Source organism: Oncorhynchus mykiss, chromosome 18 (assembly GCF_057628025.1).
Source record: "Oncorhynchus mykiss isolate SJ-2025 chromosome 18, ASM5762802v1, whole genome shotgun sequence".
NCBI classification, from domain to species: Eukaryota; Metazoa; Chordata; class Actinopteri; order Salmoniformes; family Salmonidae; genus Oncorhynchus; species Oncorhynchus mykiss.
Window position 1 is genome coordinate 30919658 of NC_143039.1, and position 22718 is coordinate 30942375.

A 22718-nucleotide genomic window follows, 5' to 3' on the forward strand; every position below is an offset into this window, starting at 1 on the left:
ATAACTTACAGGACTACTATTAATGTACACTATTTTCCCTATTCTAATTACATTGTACAATGCTTCAAACATTACCATTTGAAGAACTGAATGTGGTAACTTTTTTAGAATGACCCATTGTTTTCTTTTGTGCATAAAGGCTCTGCAACTATTTTTCCTTGACGTAGCCTAGGATTCAGCCGTTCACTGCGCTCCTCTGACACTGGCCTCCTGCACCCATACACTCCCACCCGTTCACTGCGCTCCTCTGACACTGGCCTCCTGCACTCATACACTCCCACCCGTTCACTGCGCTCCTCTGACACTGGCCTCCCAACCATCCCTCGTACCAGACTTTGCTCCATGGAAGACTGACCGTGCATTTAGTAGTGCAGCCCCCAATTCGGCAACTCCCTTCCTCTCCATCTCAGAACCTCACAATCCATACACACATTCAAGCCCACACTAAAGACACACAGGCTTAACTGTTGTCTTAGCTTTTATTTCCTGTCTAGTTTAAATAGTTAGTTATTTTCTTATGTTTTGTGTACTTTTATACACTTACTTATTTTAATGTGTGATTTTTTTTATTTTTTATCCCTTTTTAAAAATGTGTTGATTCTCGCTATGGGCTCTATTCAATCCCTCTCGCTGAAGCGTTACAGATTGTATGATAGACATTTAAAGGTAATTTCTGATTTGAGCCGACATCTGCAGTGTTTACCCTGAATGCAGTCGCCGCGAATGCGGGAACATTACCTTTAAATTTCAATCACGCCGTAACGCTGAACTTCCGCAATAAGGATCAAATTGCAGCCCTATTTTAAAGTGACTTTGGGTGTCTTGAAAAGTGCTTAAAATACAAATGATGATTATTATGTAATGATTTACAGTCGACTCCTGTTAAGTGCATTTTGTATAAGTGCAAACTCGGGGCTCTATTCAATCCGTATCGTGGAAGTTCAGCGTAACAGGGCGATTGAAATGTAAAGGCAATGTTAGCTGAGACTGCGTTCACTGTAAATGCTGTATATGTCAGCTCAGTCAGAAATGACCTTTTAAAAGTATACCGCTTAATCTGTAAGACTTCAGCAATGCAGATTGAATAGAGCCCTCTGTGTCAAGTGCGTTACACCGTTTTACCAGTCCCAATTCAATGACCTTCTATGTTATTGATATCTGCATTCCCTGATTTAGCACACACTGTCACTTCAGTTTTTCAGGAGTCACCTGTGTTACAATGGGCTTGTTTGTGTGGAAAGGCCGAATCATCCGACTGCAGCCGAAAGTCGGACACTGATGTGGTTTCCAACAGCAAGGCTCAGTGTAACATGGCAGTGTTTCCATAAACATGTCTCCAAACCCCCATATCACACACTCAAACTGTAAATATACTGAACGTGTGTACACTATCATCAATTGAGGAGAGGGTGCTTCAAATAACACGTTCATTTGTTCACATCTACTGTATACATATGAATCGCAGCAAAGCTGCCTTCTGTTTCAGTCACGTCTTTCATCCCACTCGTGTGGGTCAAACAAAAACACTCTAATCATTGGTTGACAAATAATGCTTTCCACAATGCAGGCGATGATGGTGAGGAGCACCTGCAGAAAATTGAAGTCGACTGCAGTCGAAACGTCATGACACGGTTGTTGTAAAGTTCCTGTAGGCACAAGTCGGATCCTTTTTGTCCCCGAAGTGCAACACACTTTAAAAGGTTTGACAAAAGGTGACCCGCTCGAACATGCCCAATGTTTTGTCTTTCAATTAAGTTCATGCAAGAAATGATCATTCTAGATCACCTTATTATAACTCTTTCCCACATGTAGTTATCCCCATTATCTCTGGTCTGTACCGTTTATAGTGCATGGGGACCAGAGGAGGCTGGTGGGAGGAGCTCTAGGAAGACTGTCTCATTGTAATGGCTGGAATGGAGCTGATGGAATGGTACCAAACACAAACCTATAGAAACCACATGTCTGACTCCGTTCCATGAATTCCATTCCAGCCATTACAATGAGACAATCCTATATAGCTCCTCCAACCAATCTCCTCTGATGGGAACGCTGTGGTGTGTTTGTGGTCTTACCACCTACTGATACAAACAGAAAAAGAACACAATCTGTAGTGAAACTGGCAGTTATAGAAGATGACTATACAACATAATCAAGTTTAAAAAACTATGAACAATAGTAACTGTATTTGAAGTATTACAAATAGCCAAAGGCATACAGTATATTATTCACCCAAGATCCGGGTCTCCATTCACAGGTGGAAGTTACAAAATGTGCCTCTTAATCTTCTGTCTGATGCCCTTCTCCCACACAGGGCATAGTTTCATGGTGGGGCTACACAATGTTCTGATCTCAGTGGAAAAATAGTTTTACAGAATGGAAAATGACAGGTTATGTAGAATATGCCCTGATTATGACCTTTAATGGAGAGCGAGCCTCAAGGCTACCAGAGTAAAGGTCAATCAAGTGTTTCCTTAGGTGAGCCGTTGGGCTTTCGGGCTTTGTTTTGAAGCATTCATTTGACTTGTACGATTCCTCCTCTGTGTGTTCTCCGGTGACTATTTAATGCACTTCTGGCACTAAAGCATTTTCTACAGAAAACGTGTAATGTGTGAATGTCTCATACGCAGTGTCAAATAAAAGGCAATTGTGAACGATTTGCCAGTCATGGTATTTAATGTGGTTCCTCCCCTCCGTCTCCTCAGACGATTCAGATTGGAAGGAGTGAAAGAAACGATATTTCTATTTAACACGTGATTACCTCCAGTGCTACATAAGATCCCCCCCCCCCCCCCTGTGTGAATCATATTGTGATACTTCAGAGAACTAACCTGAGCAAAACATTTGCCACAGACCTGTCAGCAATATGATTTCTCCCCTGTGTGAATCCTCCTATGACTATTCAGATAACAAACTCGAAAGAAACATGTGATAGTTAAGATATCCAGCTTGGGGAGAGAAAAAACATTTGCCACATTCACCACAGCGATGTCGATTCTCTCATGAGTGTATCATGATCCTATGAGAATTCATAGGCAACGCTTGATTTCTGAGTTGCATACATGAAGTGTAGCCATTGTTCCCTCCCTTTTTTTGGGTTGGGGGGGGGGGGATTTCAGTCTGCCTAATGTAAACTTGAACGTTGTGAAAATTCTGAGTTTACTGTGAACACTGAGGCTGTATCCACTTTAAGTTATTGTTTTAACAGTGGTCAAGTAGGCTGCTGTGGCTATTTGATTGTAATGTAGGCCTACCAGAGTGGTCTACCATCAAAAACAACAGAGAAAATACATCCCATAACATTTTAACACGGAAATAGCTGGTCGATCATTCAGCCTACAGTAGCAGACAATGTGTGGTGTTCAATGTAGGCCTATATTCCATTAGACTATTGAAAAAAACATGCAGGTCTTGACATTAACCTGTTTCTCCACTAGTCCTTCAGACAAGGTGGCTTAAAAATGTTGTGTTGTTTGATGCAAGAAACCACTTTCCAAATAAAATGCATCATTATTCCCATACCATTATTACAGAGAGTCAGACAAATGATGCTACCCTTTGGCTACTTGTTGTCTACTTAGCTTATTCAAGCCGGTCTCAAAATGTAACACTGCCCCTTTAAGACAAAAAAAAATCTCTGTACCTTTTTATCTTTTCAACCTAAAGATGACAACAAATCAGTTTTTGACAATCACAAAATGATTTATCAATGTGGATAATGTAGCTAGTTTGACCATATTGTCAATGTTAAGCAAGCTAGCTAACTTTTATTATTGGCAACGTTTGCTAGCTTATCTAGCTAGCTAAAATCGCATTGGTTGAAGAATTGTACCGACTTCAAAATCACCTGAAAACAATCATGTTGGACAAGCAATCCAGTGACTCACCAAAGTGTGTCTGGACTCAGAGCATAGGACTGGGTAATGTCCAGATTGCATAATTGCGGCAGTGCAAGAAAGACACAGAAATAAAATATCTTCAGGCCACCAATGGAATATGCCACACTAGCAACACTCCTCAATGACTGTCCTCTGGGTCATGTCTAGAAATGATGCAGCTAATGGAAAAGAGATGTCAAAAGTTGCATGTTTGAGTTCGTCAGGGAGATTTTTTTTCCATTTTTACTAGATCAGCAAGTTCTCTTAACTTGTCACTTCTGACATTAGCGGCATCCCATCTATCCAAAGCCTGTCCTATTGGCTGGAGTCCTGAACTAGGGGTAAAGGGAATATAAACACCGTTCGCCTCTGCACATGTATTATTGTTTTTGTTTCGTTTATAAGACGGAGCCGAATAGCATCATGGTAATAAATAAAAAAAACGCAATACATAGGCTACTGTACTGTATTAATGCGCATGTAATTATGTGCAATGATTTCCGAGGGGGGGAGGGGCGTTCGCTGTTTGGAGTAATGTTTTTGTTGTAATATCGCGAACTGACGTAACAGTTTTACCATTACTGATTCCAGCTTTAAGTTGCCCTGTGCCACCATGATCCATCTCAACCTATTCCTTCCCAACCTTCAATCTCTCTCTATCTCTCTCTCAATTCAATGTCTTTATTGGCATGGGAAATATATGTTAACGTTGCCAAAGCAAGTGAAGTAGACAAACAAAAGTTTATTATCGCTCTCTCTCTTGCGCTCTGTAACTCGTGGCACTTACCTCTCCTTGCCACTTGGAGCCGCAATGGTAGAAGACAGCACATACAGTGTGGATATGAAACTAGTACACAAATCAAATTTTATTGGTCACATACACATGGTTAGCAGATGTTAATGCGAGTGTTGCGAAATGCTTGTGCTTCTAGTTCCGACCGTGCAGTAATATCTAACAAGTAATCTAACAATTTCACAACAACAACCTTATACACACAAGTGTAAAGGAATGATTAAGAATATGTACATATAAATATGTGGATGAGCGATGGCTGAACTGCATTGGAAAGATGCAGTAGATGGTATAGAGTACATTATATAAAGTTGCATTGTTTAAGTGACTAGTGATACATTTATTACATCCAATTATGAATTATTAAAGTGGCTAGAGATTGAGTCTGTATGTTGGCCGCAGCCACTCAATGTTAGTGACGGCTGTTTAACAGTCTGATGGCCTTGAGATAGAAGCTGTTTCAGTCTCTCGGTCCCAGCTTTGATGCACCTGTACTGACCTCGCCTTCTGGATGATAGCGAGGTGAACAGGCAGTGGCTCGGGTTGTTGTCGTCCTTGATGATCTTTTTGGCCTTCCTGTGACATCGGATGGTGTAGGTGTCTTGGAGGGCAGGTAGTTTGCCCCCGGTGATGCGTTGTGCAGACCTCACTACCCTCTGGAGAGGCTTACGGTTGTGGGCAGAGCAATTGCCGTACCAGGCGGTGATACAGCCCGACAGGATACTCTCGATTGTGCATCTGTAAAAGTTTGAGTGTTTTTGGTGACAAGCCAAAAACAGTGGTAAAGAAATTGCCCAATTGTCATACTGGAGTAAAAGTAAAGATACCTTCATAGAAAATCATTCAAGTAAAAGTGAAAGTCACCTAGTAAAATGCTACTTGAGTAAAAGTCTAAAAGTATTTGGTTTTAAATATACTTAAGTATCAAAAGTAATTATTTTTTAGCAATTACATTTAAGTACAAAAGTAAAAGTATAAATGATTTCAAATTCCTTATATTAAGAAAACCAGACGGCACTATTTTCTTGTTTTTTTTATTTACGGATAGCCAGAGGCACACCAACACTCAGACATCATTTACAAATGAACATGTGTTGTTTAGTGAGTCTGCCAGATCAGAGGCAGTAGGAATGACAAGTGATGTTCTTTTCTTGATAAGTGCGTGAATTGGACCATTTCCTGTCCTGCTAAGCATTCAAAATGTAACAATTATTTGTGGGTGTCAGGGAAAATGTATGGAGTAAAAATGGCATCATTTTCTTTAGGGATGGAGTGAAGTAAAGTAGTCAAAAATAAAGTTAAGTGCAGATACCCCCAAAAAACAACTTTAATAGTACTTTAAAGTATTTTTTTCACCACTGCTAGTACACTTCTTCACACAACAGTCACACACATCCCTTTGTGTATGGAAAACTTACTTCATGATTCTTCTAATGTACTTATAATGGAGTAAGTCTTTCCCTAGGCACCCAAGCCATTCCAGAGTGTGCGTCCTGACACAAAGCACTTCTCTATTAAACTAACTTTGCTCACCCAGCTGTCGGACTGTGTCAGTGGAGACAGAGGACAGCATTAATGAAAGCAGGAGGTTTGGAAAAGTGTGTTAACACTGCATTGAAAGAGCTGCCATTGACAGAGGCAGACAGGTAAGTTCCAAATGGAAACCCACTCCTTACATAGTGCACTAGTTTTGACCAGAGCCCTCTAGCCCCTAATCAAAGGTAGTGCACTGTGTAGGGAATAGGGTGACTTTTAGTATGCAACCAAAGTGAAATAGCACTTCCTGTCTGACAGCTCTCCGTTAGTGGAGGGTTCTCTCAAGTGGAGTGTAAGGGCGGGTACATCCCCTGGGATGCCACTGGTCTAGCTCTGTTTCTTCTGGAGAGAGAGGGATGCCACTGGTCTAGCTCTGTTTTTTCTGGAGAGAGCGGGAGCCACTGGTCTAGCTCTTTCTTCTGGAGAGAGAGGGATGCCACTGGTCTAGCTCTGTTTCTTCTGGAGACTGAGAGCGAGCCACTGGTCTAGCTCTGTTTCTTCTGGAGAGAGAGGGAGCCACTGGTCTAGCTCTGTTTCTTCTGGAGAGAGAGGGAGCCACTGGTCTAGCTCTGTTTCTTCTGGAGAGAGAGGGAGCCACTGGTCTAGCTCTGTTTCTTCTGGAGAGAGAGGGAGCCACTGTGATTATGCAGGCAGCCCAATTCTGATATTTTTTCAACCAGTTGGTCTTTTGAACAATCACATAAAAATTCTCACCACTTGGACATTTAATTCACAACCTCTCGGTTGCTAGCAACCTGAATGTATGCCACTGGATCTGTGGGTATGATAAAAAAAAATAAAAGTTTAGAACCAATAGGCATTCTGTCATTTGTCCCTGTAAGGGAAACCTTTTGAAGAACCCTCTGGTTCCAGATAGAACCAATACCAGGTTAGGTTAGGATATTTCAGATATGCTTTAGGCACACACTGTTAAAGATTATCTGTAATTTGACGGTAAGTTACCGTCTACTGTGCATTTTCCAGTAACTTAATGGCTGTTGGTCACTGGGAAATTCCTGTTTAATTTTCAATAACTTACTGTCAGCTGGTTGCCATGTAGTAATACAACATTAGAGCAATTTCCAGGCAACACACTCCCATTAGGTTACGGTGAAATGCAAAGGACGCTCTTAAATATCATATGCTTTTACAACAATTGCAGAACTGACAGTGTTAAAAGAGGTGCTTAACTTCTGACAACAACCATCAACCACTTAAACTGGTACAACACTTCCACTGACAGTTGGCACATATACACATATATTAGATTACACCCCCAAATATGATAATGAGCCCCACTGGTTCATTGCCCCCACCTAAATTTCAAAGCAGATGATTGTACCTTTTATTAAAAGTATTGGGTAGAAAAAAATGTACCATTACACTAGATTATCCACACATGTACCCTAAAAGGAACTGACCAGTTCCATGAATTCCTATGTGTTCCTACCGTATGTGTACCTTTGACCTTTTTGAACCACAGGGAACAACACTGTACCCTAACTGTACCCTAATTTTGAAAGTACCTGGTGACACTGCTAACACATTTATGTCATTCCACCCAAAAGCTTGCAAGTTCAAATCCCCAAAGCATCTATGCACACTTTGCATCAAATGTCCCCGAGCACTGCTATTTTTTATGTTGGTGTTGTCAGATAATCAGAAAATTATTTAATTGATTCAGGCCAACTTTTAGCAGAGAGCATAAATTTATTTTTGCCATTAAATCTGTGATCAATCTCTGTCATGCCACAGATTTGGTGGTGTAGCAGGAAATTATTTTCATTCGTATGCAGGCGGTTTTGGGTTCAAATCCCAAGTGAGGTATAGACTAGTAATCAGCATTCAGCAGCATACTGTCATCTTACAGCAATAAGACCTTATTTCAGCTAAAAAAAAAAACAGTAACTTGTAGTTGTTTCCTTGACTTTCCCTGACAAAGAACCCCTTTTTTGTTTGTTTTGTGTATGCTGGTCCAGCATGCTCTAGCTCAGGGATGTGAAACTCCAGTCCTCAGGGGCCTGATTGGTGTCACACTTTTGCCCCAACTAATCCACCTTGTTCCAATAATGAACTAATCATGATCTTCAGTTTAGAATGAAATGAGTTTAATCAGCTGTGTTTGCTAGGGATGGGGAAAGGTGTGACACCACTCCGGTCCCCTGAGGACTGGAGTCGTGCATCCCTGGTCAAGCTGTTCTGCAAAACCACACCCATCATTATCATATTTCCCAGCATGGTCTATCGCAGTTTGATTATTTAGAATTGTTTGTTTCAACATCTGTGTTTTTGCGTGTACATTGATTGATTCATGAATCAATTAATTTATCTAATGCTACACAAAGATGAAATACATTTGACTAAACTAATCCAATCGTTTAGTTGGACGTATTGCACTTATTGGTTCTTCCAGTTTAGATGGCTTAGCTAGTCTCATTCATCTATTTTACACTGGCAGTCATTCTGAATGCAGATTGTGGGTGAAGATAACATTCCAATTGTTGGACATTGCCACTCAGGCTGGATTCCAATGGAAATTAGATATCACTTTGGAAGTCAGCATAAGGTGACTTGATGCTGGTTTTTTGGGTAACCAATTTATGTTGGTCACCAGCAAAAATACAGCAAAGACTGGTCACCATTGAAAACAAAAATGAAGGCTGGTTTATGCTGTTTTTTTTTTTTTCATCAGGGTTGACCAAGCTACATATAGGCTATTATGGGGATGGGCCACTCAGACTGCAGGCTGCTAGTTGGGAAACTAGAGTAATGGAAGCAGCATCTCTCCCTCCCTGGGCTGTTGATATAGAAGTAGGAAGACAGGAAGGAGAACTAGAGAGTCTATATGCCTGGCAAGGGCACATCTGGCTCGAAGTTAATAAGGCATGAAACACCTATCTCTGAATGGCTTCTGGAAATTACCGTTATGTCTTCACATATGAAGGGACACTGAAGAGAATCACGGTCCATGTTTTTTAAGCAGAGTGTAGCTTCACTTTAGAAAAAAAAATGTAATTTGAGGACAAGGACATTTTGAACATGACAGGAAAAATCATTGCCGCTGTCACACCATTATTCCTTTCTCCAGTGTGGTGCAGATTTTGTAATCTTGTACAGGCCTCTCTGTATTGTGTTCACAATGGATTCTGTCCTCATCCTCGTTAGCCACTCACTTTCTAAAGAACCTGAGGAGAAAGTACATTGATTTCTAAGCATGATGGGAGAAAATGCTCCATGGTTCCCTGGCTGGCCTGAGATGTAATTTGAGCTCAGATTTATTTTTCCACCAAATGACTTTCAGAAAACAGCCAAGATGCCATTCATCTGATTACCACTAACCTAGTTCCAGGAAAGCTATACATAATTAACACTAGAAGCTTATCACCTAAAATGGATCAATTGAAAGTGTGGGTTCACAGCTCCAATCCAGATGTGTTGGTCATTACTGAGACGTAGTAAAGGAAGAGTGTTTTGAATACTGATGTTAACCTTTCTGGTTATAACCTTTATCGGCAAGACAGATCTTCCAAAGGTGATGGAGTGGCAATCTTTTTACCAAGGATCACCTTCATGCACGGTTGTCTCCACCAAGTCTGTCTCTGAACAATTTGATTTGCTGGTTTTAAGCATTCAACTTTTAAATAGCTCTTTGTTGACTGTTGCTGGGTGCTATCATCCTCCATCAGCACAGGCCTGTACCCTACCTGCCCTAAGCTCTCTCCTGGCCCCTTACACTAAGTCTGAATTTGTCCTGCTTGGTGACTTAAACTGGGACATTCTAAACCACCTGACTTAAGTCCTAAAGCAATGGGACTCCCTAAATCTTTCTCAGATTATTACAAATCCCACAAGGTATGACTCAAAACACCCAGAAAAGGCTACTCTCCTCTGTTATCCTCAAAAATAATCCTGATAGGTATCAGTCTGGTGTTTTCTGTAATGACCATAGTGATCACTGTTTTACAGCCTGTGTTCGTAATGGCTGCTCAGTGAAATGATCTGTCTTGGTTTGTCATAGACGCTTGCTAAAAAACTTTAATGAGCAAGCTGTCCTTCATGAACTGGCCTCTGTAAAATGATATAGAATCAGCTTGATCCCCTCTGTCGAAGATGCTTGGATCTTCTTTTTTGAGATTTTCAGTGGTATTGCTAACAAACACACCCCCATAAACAAAATTTGAATTAAAAACAGGTTCAGCCTCTGGTTTGACCGTGATCTTGCAGAGTTACTCCACCTCAAGAATTGCATTTGGCGAAAGGCTCGGCACACACATACTCAGGCTGACTGGCTATCATTCAGACAAATGAGAAATAAGTGCACTCAGGCTATCCGGAAGGCCAAAGTTAGTCACTTTAAGGAGCAGTTCTCTCTCTGTGGGTCTAACCCCAAGAAGTTCTGGAAAATGGTTAAAGATCTGGAGAATAAACCCTCCTTCTCACAGCTGGCCATGTCCCTTAATGTTGATGATGTGGTTGTTACTGACAAGAAGCACATGACTGAGCTCTTTAATCACCACTTCATTAAGTCAGGATTCCTATTTGACTCAGCCATTGCCTCCTTGCCTGTCCAACATTTCCTCATCTTCCACCCCTTCTAATGCGACTATCCCCGATGCGTCTCCCTCTTTTTCCTCTGCCCCGCTACAAAGTTTCTCCCTGCAGGCAGTCACTGAGTCCGAGGTGCTAAAGGAGCTCCTTAAACTTGACCCCAAAAACACAATAACAATAACGAGGCTATGTACAGGGGGCACCGGTACTGAGTAAGTGTGCGGGGGTACCGGCTAGTTGACGTAATCTGTATATGTAGGTGGGGGTGAAGTGAGTACCCCCAAGTGTCTTGGGGGTAGAAGCTGTTGAAGAGCCTTTTGGTCTTAGACTTGGCGCTCCGGCACCGCTTGCCGGGCGATAGCAGAAAAAACAGTCTCTAATTTAGGTGATCCAGTTGCAGAGGGAGGTGTTTAGTCCCAGAGTCCTCATGAGCTTCGTGGGCACTATGGTGTTGAATGCTGAGCTGTAGTCAATGAATAGCATTCTCACATAGGTGTTCCTTTTGTCCAGGTGAGAAAGGGCAGTGTGGAGTTCGACTGAGATTGCGTCATCTGTGGATCTGTTGGGGTGGTATGCGAATTGGAGTGTATCTAGGGTATCCGGGAGGACGCTGTTGATGTGAGCCATGACCAGCCTTTCAAAGCACTTCATGGCTACCGACGTGAGTGCCACGGGGCGGTAATCCTTTAGGCAGGTGGTCTGCTTGAAACATAACATAGTTATTACAGACTCGGTCAGGGAGAGGTTGAAAATGTCAGTGAAGACACTTGACAGTTGGTCCACGCATGCTTTGAGTACACGTCCTGGTAATCCGTTTGGCCCAGCGGCTTTGTGAATGTTGACCTGTTTAAAGGTTTTGTTCACATCGTCTACCGAGAGCGTTATCACACAGTAATCCAGAACAGCTGGTTCTCTCGTGCATGCTTCAGTAATGCTTTCCTCGAAGTGAGCATAAATGGCATTTAGCTCGTCTGTTAGGCTCGCGTCACTGGGTAGTTTGCGTCTGGGTTTCCCTTTTTAACTTCCCTACTTAAATAAATGTTCAATAAAAAAATAAAAAAATAGAAGTGGAGGCTTTCTCCTTCAGGAAACCTACTCGAGAAATCTTAAAATATCTAATTTTTCATAACCTGTAGGTAGGAAAGAAGGAAGGACGGGCTGGGGTCTGAACAGAGTTCAGAGATTCTGCTCTTTTCTATAACATGTAGTGAAGACAATATATGGTCTTCACTTGGCATGTAGATTTCTCACTTACGGTATGCACAAATTGCGACATGAGGAGAGGAATGAGCAGGGAAAATGCAAATTCAATACTGTAGTATTTTCTGTTGTTAAAAAAGTGTAGTGTTTTTGCAGACTGTAGTGTTTTTGCAGACATTGTAGTATTTGCTACGGTGTTTTCACTATAGTATTCTACAGTATGCTACAACATTCTATAGTAAGTACTACACATGATTGAGGGATAACACAGTGTGTAGTATAGTATACTACAGTTTACTATAGAATTCTATAGTAAGTTCTGTAATATTCTATAGTAAACTGTAGTATTCTTTCATGTGGGTACTCAGAGTGAGTCTGTCTCAGAGTGAGAAAAAAGCAGTGTCATAATTTCCAGAGATGTTATGAGTGGTTGTGCATTCTGATTAGGGTGTATGGCAGGTAAGATGCCTTTCTGTTGTAACACGCAAGTACTATTGCATGCAAACAGCCTGACTCCCATACAGTCTTGAGTGTGACCCATCACCACAGCAATTAAAACCTGCCTGCGGGCTTCTGGATCAGGTTTGCTAACCACCACCAGTCAATCTGTAAACTGAGTTATAGAATTGGTCCAAGCCACAAGGCTCCTTTAAGAAGCTCTAGTCCTGAAGTCTGATCTAGTTGGCCAGTCATAAATAAAAACATAACCACCAGCCACTACCATGTCAAAGCAGGTATGAACTCAGACTTAGCCTATAACTATCTCTTTTAAAATAACAGAGTCAGAATCTAATCTATCAGTAGGGATCTCGAGTTACTTCTCATTAACTGTATGTGTGTGTCTCCAATTACTTCTTGTCATGGAACTCCCAGCAGTTACCCTGCATGGACCGAAAACCAAATTATGCCCCTACTCACTGTCGTCTCCAGTAATCCCACCTAGCCTCTCCCTGTTAGTGGTTATCTGACCGTGTGGCTGCAGCTCCTTTCAACAAAACACTTCCTTCCTCTATCTGCCAGGACCTTCAGGCCTGAAGCACCACAATATTTTTCAAAATAACTGAAGGATGTTTTCTGTCTATTACAATGTCAATGTGTAGTCTACACACAAGAAGATTGCACTTTTTTGATTTTTTTTTCAAAGTAAAAAATATTTTGAGTTTTAACTTGCCTCGCGATCCCTCAACTATTATCAGGCAGCGTGTATTACACTGGGGTGAAACCCCCGATTATAGGCTACTTATTGACTTGTCTCTGTTACAGTACCCTGTGTGTCGACTGGTACACGGTGTAAGCCGAGGATCTGTGCCTTTTAAAAGGGTGAGAGATCATTGCGGTCATATCACCTGATTGCATTAGAAGACGAGCGTGTTTCGTGATCAAACCACAGGCCTAATGGGGTGTGCCTAATGTGCTCTCCAGTGGCGTCTACTGTGGTTGTGGAGCTTTCAGTGGTTTTGAGAGAGATTCTAAAGCCACCTTATTACACACACACACACACACACACACACAATAATCGTCATCATCATCAGCTTTCATCTCAATAACAGTCTGAAAAGCTACACAAATGTGTTGTTGCACGAAAATAGGATAGACTATTGATAGTGTGACAAGTCAATAAATGGTTCGAGCGTTAGACTCCAACCACAGCCGATGTTGCCTTTCACAATGTGTGTGGAATTATACAGGGCTTATAGAGAGAGCGAGAGAAAAAGGGACTGCGTCAAATAATGGTTATGTTGGAGAGGATGGAGGCAGGCCCAATGCTTGGAGTGAGTCCATATTTCTCACAGCCTTTGTCAGTGGTGAAACGAGTTAAAGCACTTTCATGCAACTCAGCATGTACTGTCTCTGTCTAAATCTGATCCACAAAAGTAGGGCAGGATTTATATGGCAGAATGCACAAAGCCCCGGTGATAGATTCACTGCGAAGAATTCAATGGATAAAGATAAATGCTGCGGATGTCAATTCAACAGACAAAGCTATTACAGCTTAGGCAGGGAATTACGCCAGTGACATGATTGGTTAACAAAAAGTTGGAAACGGCTGTTTTTTTGTCGTCTAAAGGTGCAATCAGTGTTAGTGTGACAACGTCAAGTAAAATATAATTTGACATTTCTGCGTTTGGATTCCAAAATATTTACAATGGGGCAACATGTACATGTTCAGATAGTCATATGAATGTACTGAAAGTGCCTTTCATACAAAACACACATGTTAAGTCGAAGCACCCTTGAGACAATTGAGTCCTGGTGGAGAAGCCTGGCCACTCAGCATCTACTAGTATGTGTCACCACATTACGATGTACAGAACAGAGATAGCGGGGTGATGTTTGGTGTAATTATGGTAATGCTGCGTGACTCAAGTACCCCTAATAGATGGGCACTAAGAGTTCTCTGTGTTCCAGACACAGATGATCATTCTGCCAAACACGTTCCTGCTGAATCAACCCTCGTTATGAGCAAACACGTGTCTAGGACAGGAGCATCCTGACTGCAGAGTACAGTCAATCTCAGAGAGGCAGATTTTAACTTTAGTTACTGCTCCTGTGTTTCAGCCACTAGCTGAGTGCTGATCTCTGAGTGAGTGAGTGAGTGAGTGAGTGAGTGAGCTGACACACTATAACCTGGCTATTCCCTGTCCCCCACTGGAAAGTCTGGCTCCAGGAAGAGAGAGCACATGTGATGAAGTCATCCTCCTCATCTGTTCCCACAGTCAGAGCTCCTAGTCTCGACCCTAACCAGCCTCTCTGGGGTCTATCCTGTAACCGTTCACTGGGTTAATCAACAACTCAGCTTGCCAAAGTTTCAGACATATTACAAACATGCAGCTTCCAAATTGAAGTATTGTCACAGTAAACATGTTGCACTCAGGATAACACCATATCTGCATATTTTGTGCTTGGCTCTACAATTGTCTACCATGGTTTATTGAAGTATAGAAATATCATCTGTATCTCAATCCCACCACATAGAGTAGCCTGAGAAACCAACATGAAGTGAAAGGGTTAACAACATAGCGAGATTCTTCCTCGCATTCCTCTCTCTCTCTCTCTCTCTCTCTCTCTCTCTCTCTCTACCTCTGTTTAACCCTTCCACTACCTTGATCACACGATTCTTCCACGTCCTTCAACGTCCTATAGATAGACTCAGAGGAGAGGAGGGGGAGGGGGATATCTATATGCAGTGCGTGGAGAAAACCAATACATCATTCGCACCTCTTTAAGAGGTCAATGCTCAATTTGCAGATGAAATGGAGTGATTTAGTTCCCGTGGTGGAGAGAGTGAGGGAATTGGAAGGCACAGTGCTTTGAATTCAGAGGGGGGGCGAGCAGACGTGAGGAGAGAGGTAGCAGAGAATGGATGCTTTCCATTATATAGAATGTTCAAGGACATTACAGTTCCAAATTGTTGAAGCCATGTCGTAGTGCTACAGTATGTGAAACAGGAGAGTGGATCACTGAGCTAAGAGTGTATTACTATCTCATATAGGAACACAATATATTGTATTACCAACTTTTAAGGCACCTTGAGGTTTGTGTTGTGGAGATTGAATTCTGGACTTGATTTGATTCTATTTTCAGCACGGTAATTGTTTTCTCCCACTTGCTACAGTACCTCGAAGCCGTTTCCTTCGGATGCTCGTTTCTGTCTGTGCTGTTGTTCACGTCTTTTAATCAAATGAAACTTTATTCGTCACATGCGCCGAATACAACAAGTGTAGACTTTATCGTGAAGTGCTTACTAACAAGCCCTTAACCAACAGTGCAGTTCAAGAAGAGTTAAGAAAATATTTACCAAGTAGACTAAAATAAAAAGTAATAATAAAAAATAACACAATAAGAATAACGAGGTTATATACAGGGGGCACCGGTGCCGAGTCAGTGTGCGGGGGTGCAGGTTAGTGGTTAGTGGATAATCTGTACATGTAGGTGGGGGGCGAAGTGTACATGTATCAATGTAAAGGTGGCGATTTTATTAATTGTTCAGCAGTTTTATGGCTTGGGGGTAGAAGCTGTGGAGGAGCCTTTTGGTCCTAGACTTGTTCCTGGACTGTGGCTTAGAGTGCTAAATGAATGCAATGCAAATGTACAATACTCTGATTGTGCCTTATCCTTCTTCGTCTGGCAGTTTTGTGGGCCTTTCATGACGATGTGTATTACACTAGCTGCCATCTTTTCGTTAAGTGGATTATTTATATACTGTATATACAGTGTACATACACTACCGGTCAAACATTTTAGAACAACTACTCATTCAAGTGCTTTTCTTTATTTTTACTATTTTCTACATTGTAGAATAATAGAGAAGACATCAAAATTATGAAATAACACATATGGAATCATGTAGTAACCCCCCAAAAAAAGGGTTAAACAAATCTAAATAAATTATACCCCCACACCATAACACCTCCTCCTCCATGCTTTACGTTGCGGAGTTCGTTGCGGAGTTCCACAAATTTCCACCGGTCTAATGTCCATTGCTCATGTTTCTTGGCCCAAGCAAGTCTCTTGTGGCTTCTTTGCAGCAATTTGACAATGAAGGCCTGATTCACACAGTCTCCTCTGAACTGTTGATGTTGAGATGTGTCTGTTACTTGAACTCTGTGAAGCATTTATTTGGGCTGCATTTCTGAGGCTGGTAACTCTAATGAACTTATCCTCTGCAGCAGAGGTAACTCTGGGTCTTCCATTCCTGTGGCGGTCCTCATGAGAGCCAGTTTCATCATAGCGCTTGATGGTTTTTGCGACTGCACTTTCAAACTTTCAAATTTCTTTACATTTTCCATATTGACTAACCTTCATGTCTTAAAGTCATGATGGATTATCTTTGCTTATTTGAGCTGTTCTTGCCATAATATGGATTTGGCCTATCTTCTGTATACCCCCCCCCCCCCCCAACTGATTGGCTCAAATGCATTAAGAAGGAAATATATTCCATAAGTTAATTTTTAAGAAGGCACACTTGTTAATTGCATTCCATGATGCTGGTTGAGAGAATGCCAAGAGTGTGCAAAGCTGTCATCAAGGCAAAAGGTGGCTGCTTTGAAGAATCTCAAATATACAATTTGTTTAACTCTTTTTTTGGTTACTACATGATTCCATACGTGTTATTTCATAGTTTTGATGTCCTCACTATTATTCTACAAATTGTGATAATAAAGAAAACCCCTTTAATGAGTAGGTGTTCTAGAACGTTGGACCGGCAGTGTATATATACTGTATATATAAAGGATGTCTCTTTTCTCCAAAATTCCTATGGAATCCTTTACCCACGTGTGTTTGAAATGAACGACAGAGTGAGTGTCAACTCTGTCAGTCTGAAGTTAATTCAGTCAGAATTAGATTATTCTCTAATTGAAGAGTTCCATGTTCCACCCGACAGGGAATGGAATTGACCCCAACTTTGGTGGATAGGCTACTACCATCCTTCCTGGGTATGGTTGTGGTGCTGGGAGATGGTCCACTTGAACATAAAGTCCATTTGTTTAGATACATATTTCTTAATATCTAAGATGGTAGTCTATTCTGGAGAGTGTGTTTCTGACTGTCCTATGTCACGCTTTCATGTTATTTTCATGTTCATCCACCAGCTTATCTCAACTCAAGCTGTTCGCTCAACAGAGCGGAGATATTAAATCACAATCTCCCAATTACTTTGCTGTGAAACTAAGGAAACCTATCCTTTTGAGGGAGAAATTTGAGTTTTTTTTTTCTATGGTTCTGAGTGGCTACTCTTCTGTCTGAAGCTATACAACTGGCATGGTGTCTGACCTTCAGTGCCAAACACCCCCGCCGAGGCCTGGCTGACAGAGAGAGAAAGTGTTTATAGAGGGATCTGTGTGTCACTCGATACTGTCTCTCTCTCTCTCTCTCGCCTTCTACCCCCTCCCAATACTGAGAGAGACATTAGAAGTCGCTTTCTCCATCTCTCCGGTTCCAATACCGAGACACAGATGAAGCATCTCTCACTCTCTTCCTGTCTCTCGTCTCCCCTTCTGTCTCTCAAAACCACAGAGACACACAGACGTGATCTCTGACTCAGACTGTAAATCAATAGAAGCCGTTTATAATCTCAGTCTCTGACGGTCGATATATTGCATTCATTTGAGGTTGGCAGCTACTATCAGTCCGTCTGGCACTCTGACACCAGCCGGTTGCAAGACACAGCAGGGCTTCTTGGCCACTTACATACTCCGAGAAGGCCCTCAGTCCTGTGTTATTACACAATCACCATTTCTTCAGATCTCTAGTGAGTGAGCTTGGAGGAGAAGGAGGAGCCTGTTGTCAATTTCCGATAATAAGCAGTTAATAGGTTCTAGCCTAGAAACAGTGTTGGGGAACCGTCTCTGAAAACATAGTTTATCAAGCTACCAATGACTTCACACTGGAAGAAGTTAAGCTACACCAAAGCTACCCTTGAGAAGAATATACAAAACTACTTTGTGATTTTTTTTATATCGAAATCTGAAACTTCATAGACTACAAATTGCAAGAAAACAGATCGCTCTGCAGTCAGAATGTGTAATGTAGCCTGTTAGACACAAAAACTATATTTCAATTGAGAATTAGGTGGGTCTGCTCCTGAAAAAGAAAGGAAATTCTTGCCAGCTTAATAATTTAAAAAATGTATATTTTAGCAAAAAAAAGTTGTGTGTTGTTCCATTAATTAGCTACACCGCTACATGGCAAAACAAAGTTAACTACTAAAACACTACCGAGACTTTAGTTCAACTACCATCAAGCTACTTTAAAATGTACTTCAATTACTAGTTAAACTACATGTAGTACACACCACAAGAATTCCCCTAACTTCCTTTTGTTCATGGAATCCAAACTATGATATCAATCTGCAACACAGACAGACTGTAGAGTACTCTGCATGTAACCCTATCACCAACCCCTTTCCTTTATCCACTCTTCCCCCCCCCCCCCCCCCCCCCCGCCTGCCTGAGATTCTGGGAATATCCACTCTACTTCCTGGAGGTCACATCAAAGCCATCTAATCAGATCTATTATCCCCATGTTGATCTTCACCCCCTGGACATGCAGAGGAATCACAGGAAAACACGTGGAATGTTTACCACAGTTGTCTATTCCTACCTGGGTACTCGGCGTGAAAGCTTTTTGATGTGAGTTTTGTCTTCCATCTCTCATAAATATCCTTATTATGACCAAGAGGCAGACTGTAATCAATCCATTTACATTCTCCCATCATCACCACTCTGAAGTACAAAGAGAAGGATGTGGAGACACAAACAGGTTGTTTCCCTATATACGCTTGCCAGGCTGGTCTGTTCTCCTACAGAGAAGACGTTGGTTCAATATTGAGTAATGAATATCTCTGTCCTCCAAACAAGATGGCAGGTGTTTGGCAGGAAATCAGCTCCTACTGTGTCTCCATTGGAGCATTCGTTCACTCCTTTTACACATATTTACTAGTCTCTCTAGAGACAGACAGGTTGCCTCCCTCAATATTCCATTGTTCTGGCCATTGCCTAGCTCACAATGCTCCGAGGTCTGGGACATCCGAGACTACATATTTACCAGTCCCTTAAACCCTTCCTCATCCAGCTTGCTCTGTACATTCAGACTCTGTATAGCTCTTATCTATGGCAGAATACAGGTGACTATCAGAGCATACAGTAAGTTATTGTAAAGTAGAACTTACTTCACTCTGCCCTTCCACTGTAGGTTAACAAACCCATTGAGATATAGTAATAAGGCCATAGTCCATTTTGTGAGGATCAACACACCCAGAGGGTTCGTGACTGAGCTAACGTCTCAGGGCAGCCAAGTTGACTTTTTTTGTCTCCTACTGCAATTTGAACGCTTCCTGTTTATTCCAGATGCTCGGCCAGTCACACAACCTGACTCAGTTCATTCCTACTGAACCTCCTCTCCTCTTTCACAATCCCACCAGCTGTCACTTCCTGTCTTGTCACAGAGACAGGGACTAACTGCAATCTGTCCCTGCATATCTGCGCGTACTGCACTGTACAGCTTGTATGGTGGAATAAACATCACATTAAAACAGGAAGGAAAATCATCCGCAGCCAATTTTCTTTGTTGATCTCCAGTTTGTAAATCTATGCTGCAGAGGCGAAAGACAAAGGATTAGACTTTGCCGTCATCATGTGTGTGTTGGGAAGATAGGCTTACATGTTTGAGGGAAGGAGTCGTTCTGTTTGACATCCTCGTCTTCTGTTAGCAAAGAGGATTGAATCAATTTGAGTGTTGCCTAGTAAGTAAACCATGACTTGCTGTGATGTTTGTGCGTCAGCAGCATACAAGACAGACAGCACTGTGTATAGAGGGCAATGTGTGTGTGTATGAGTTGCATTTCTGAATGAATGGATTATAATGAAGGAATGCATGAAGGAATGACAAATCGCCATTTGGCAACCCATCCCTTATGGGATTAATTGACATTAAAAAAAAAACATTACAATAATTCAATGTGATAATACAGTGATAGTTCTTCTTCTGGTGTTCTCTGCAGTGAGTTTTTGCATAAACAAATATTTGTATATAATGTATGTGCACACGCTCGTGCACGCGCGACTGCATAATTGCTTCACCTAACAATGCAATTCCATTTCAGAAATGTACAGCGACACTCCTTTCTACTCATGTATATTCTGAGCTGCAGCACACAGGGGGCGGCAGCAGAAGCCCCACCTCAGTCAGCAGACTGAGCATCGAATATATTTGACTGAATGAAATGCCCCATTTAGAGTTGGTGGAGAGTGTGTGAGGGTGTGTGTTTTTGAGAGAGAAGACTGGTGTCTTACTACTTACTCTTACTCAAAATGTTTCCACCTGATGAAACACCACATTTTAGTCTTGGTTGTCAACATGATCTAATCATTGGACCGATTATTAGTCGCCATCCAGTCCTGCAGCTTTCTTTTATTTGACAGGTGCACAAAGAAACAATAGTCGCCCTTTTATTCACAGGAGCTTTTTTTCCTGGAATTTGTGTGCTGACAGAAAATACAACAATATGTCACTTACGAGGGCTCTCTGAGAGACAGCGGGAGATGAGAAGGCATTATCATAGTAGTAGGGTTTAAAATACATCTGGAGAAGTAGTGCAAAAGTAGGCACACACACACACACACACACACACACACACACACACACACACACACAAAGCTCCCACCCACTAAACTAATGGGCCCGGAGAGCTTTCAGACTGCGATGGAGAGAGAAACTTCTCTTCCGCAGCCCTTGTTGTGGGTGAGAGACAGCTGGAGAGTACTGGGCACCATGCTAAGCTCAGTTCTGACCCATTTGGAGGAGGACGGCTGGGCGCCCTGGAGGGACGGATGAATACGGGTCACAGGTAATTGGCAGAGTAGACTGGAGAGCTGAAGGGTGTAATTTTCTGCCTCCCAAAGCAAAGAAGAGATGGAAGGATGGCTCGGATGATGTGAGATTTTGTGTTCTGTTCCTCACATTCCTGCCTGATGCGAGAGGGAGTGAGAGTGAGAGTGAGAGTGAGTGAGTGAGTGAGTGAGTGAGAGAGTGAGAGAGAGAGAAGCTTAAAGAAGATGAAAGAGGAGAGAGAACGCTGCAGAGAGCAGAGCTACATGAAAATATGAAAATTGTTGGAGGGGGTAGATGAGGGATGATGACAGCTTACTACATGACACATTGGCATGGTACACCCTTCTGAGTGAGGAATGGGCTCTGGATTCGGCCCACCAGCCAAACAGAAGGCTTATACATCTGATGACCATCCTTCAGAATCATGATGAAGGGTGGAAAGATTTTTCATGTCTGAATGATACACGATGGGACCTCTTCTGTTTAGACTTGCTCTTCAAGCGCAAAACACACAAAAATAAAAAACAGTGCTGTCAACAATTCAAAATGTCATCGAGTTAATTGCAGGATTTGCTGATAATCGCAAATTCAGAATATGCTCAAATTGAACTGTAATTTAAAAAGGGACAATCCGCATTTTCTACATCCATTTTAAGAATGATAAAGAATGATGTACCCATTGCCTCATGAGCTTAGTTCAACTGTTGTAGAACATCAGAACCCAAATTCTAAGCTTATTTTTACTCCAATGTTTCGAAACAAGTACATTTAAACAAACACTGTATAGCGTCAAAGCATGCTTATGGATGGTCAGTACTTGACTCCATAGCTCTGTCTATAATTTGATAGTGGTTACATTTCTCCAGGCTTTACAAGAATATTGAAGTCTTGATTCTGTCCAAAGTAACAGTAAGCAAAATCTGGTAAATTCATAAAGCATACTTTCTATAACCTCAATGGCAACTTGTGTTGACAGCGCATTGTTGTATTTAGCTGTATAGATGATGTATTTGGACGTTAGCAGTGTATTTTGAGAGCTTTCAGACAAGGCAAATTATTAGTGAGAAAAAAAGTGCAAAAAATTATAAAAACTCTGGCAGCACTAATAAAAGCACAATCAAGAATCTTCATAAAAGGCATCCAGTAGAAATAAATTCATCTACCGATATGAATATAATTTTATATTAACAGTATCAGTCAAAAGGTTTGGACATACAGTGCCTTGCGAAAGTATTCGGCCCCCTTGAACTTTGCGACCTTTTGCCACATTTCAGGCTTCAAACATAAAGATATAAAACTGTATTTTTTTGTGAAGAATCAACAACAAGTGGGACACAATCATGAAGTGGAACGACATTTATTGGATATTTCAAACTTTTTTAACAATTCAAAAACTGAAAAATTGGGCGTGCAAAATTATTCAGCCCCCTTAA

The 22718-nt window shown here is 41.6% G+C and overlaps 1 long non-coding RNA gene across 1 annotated transcript; it reads right to left on the bottom strand.

Annotated features, from left to right (window-relative positions):
* Nucleotides 1-5686: 5686 nt before the first annotated feature.
* LOC149975468 (uncharacterized) lies at nucleotides 5687-19844 on the bottom strand. The gene is made up of 3 exons (XR_016488373.1): nucleotides 19625-19844; nucleotides 6919-6979; nucleotides 5687-6821 (listed from the first exon to the last, which is right to left on the bottom strand). It is a non-coding gene; the product is annotated as an uncharacterized LOC149975468 (long non-coding RNA).
* Between the last annotated feature and the right edge of the window lie 2874 nt (nucleotides 19845-22718).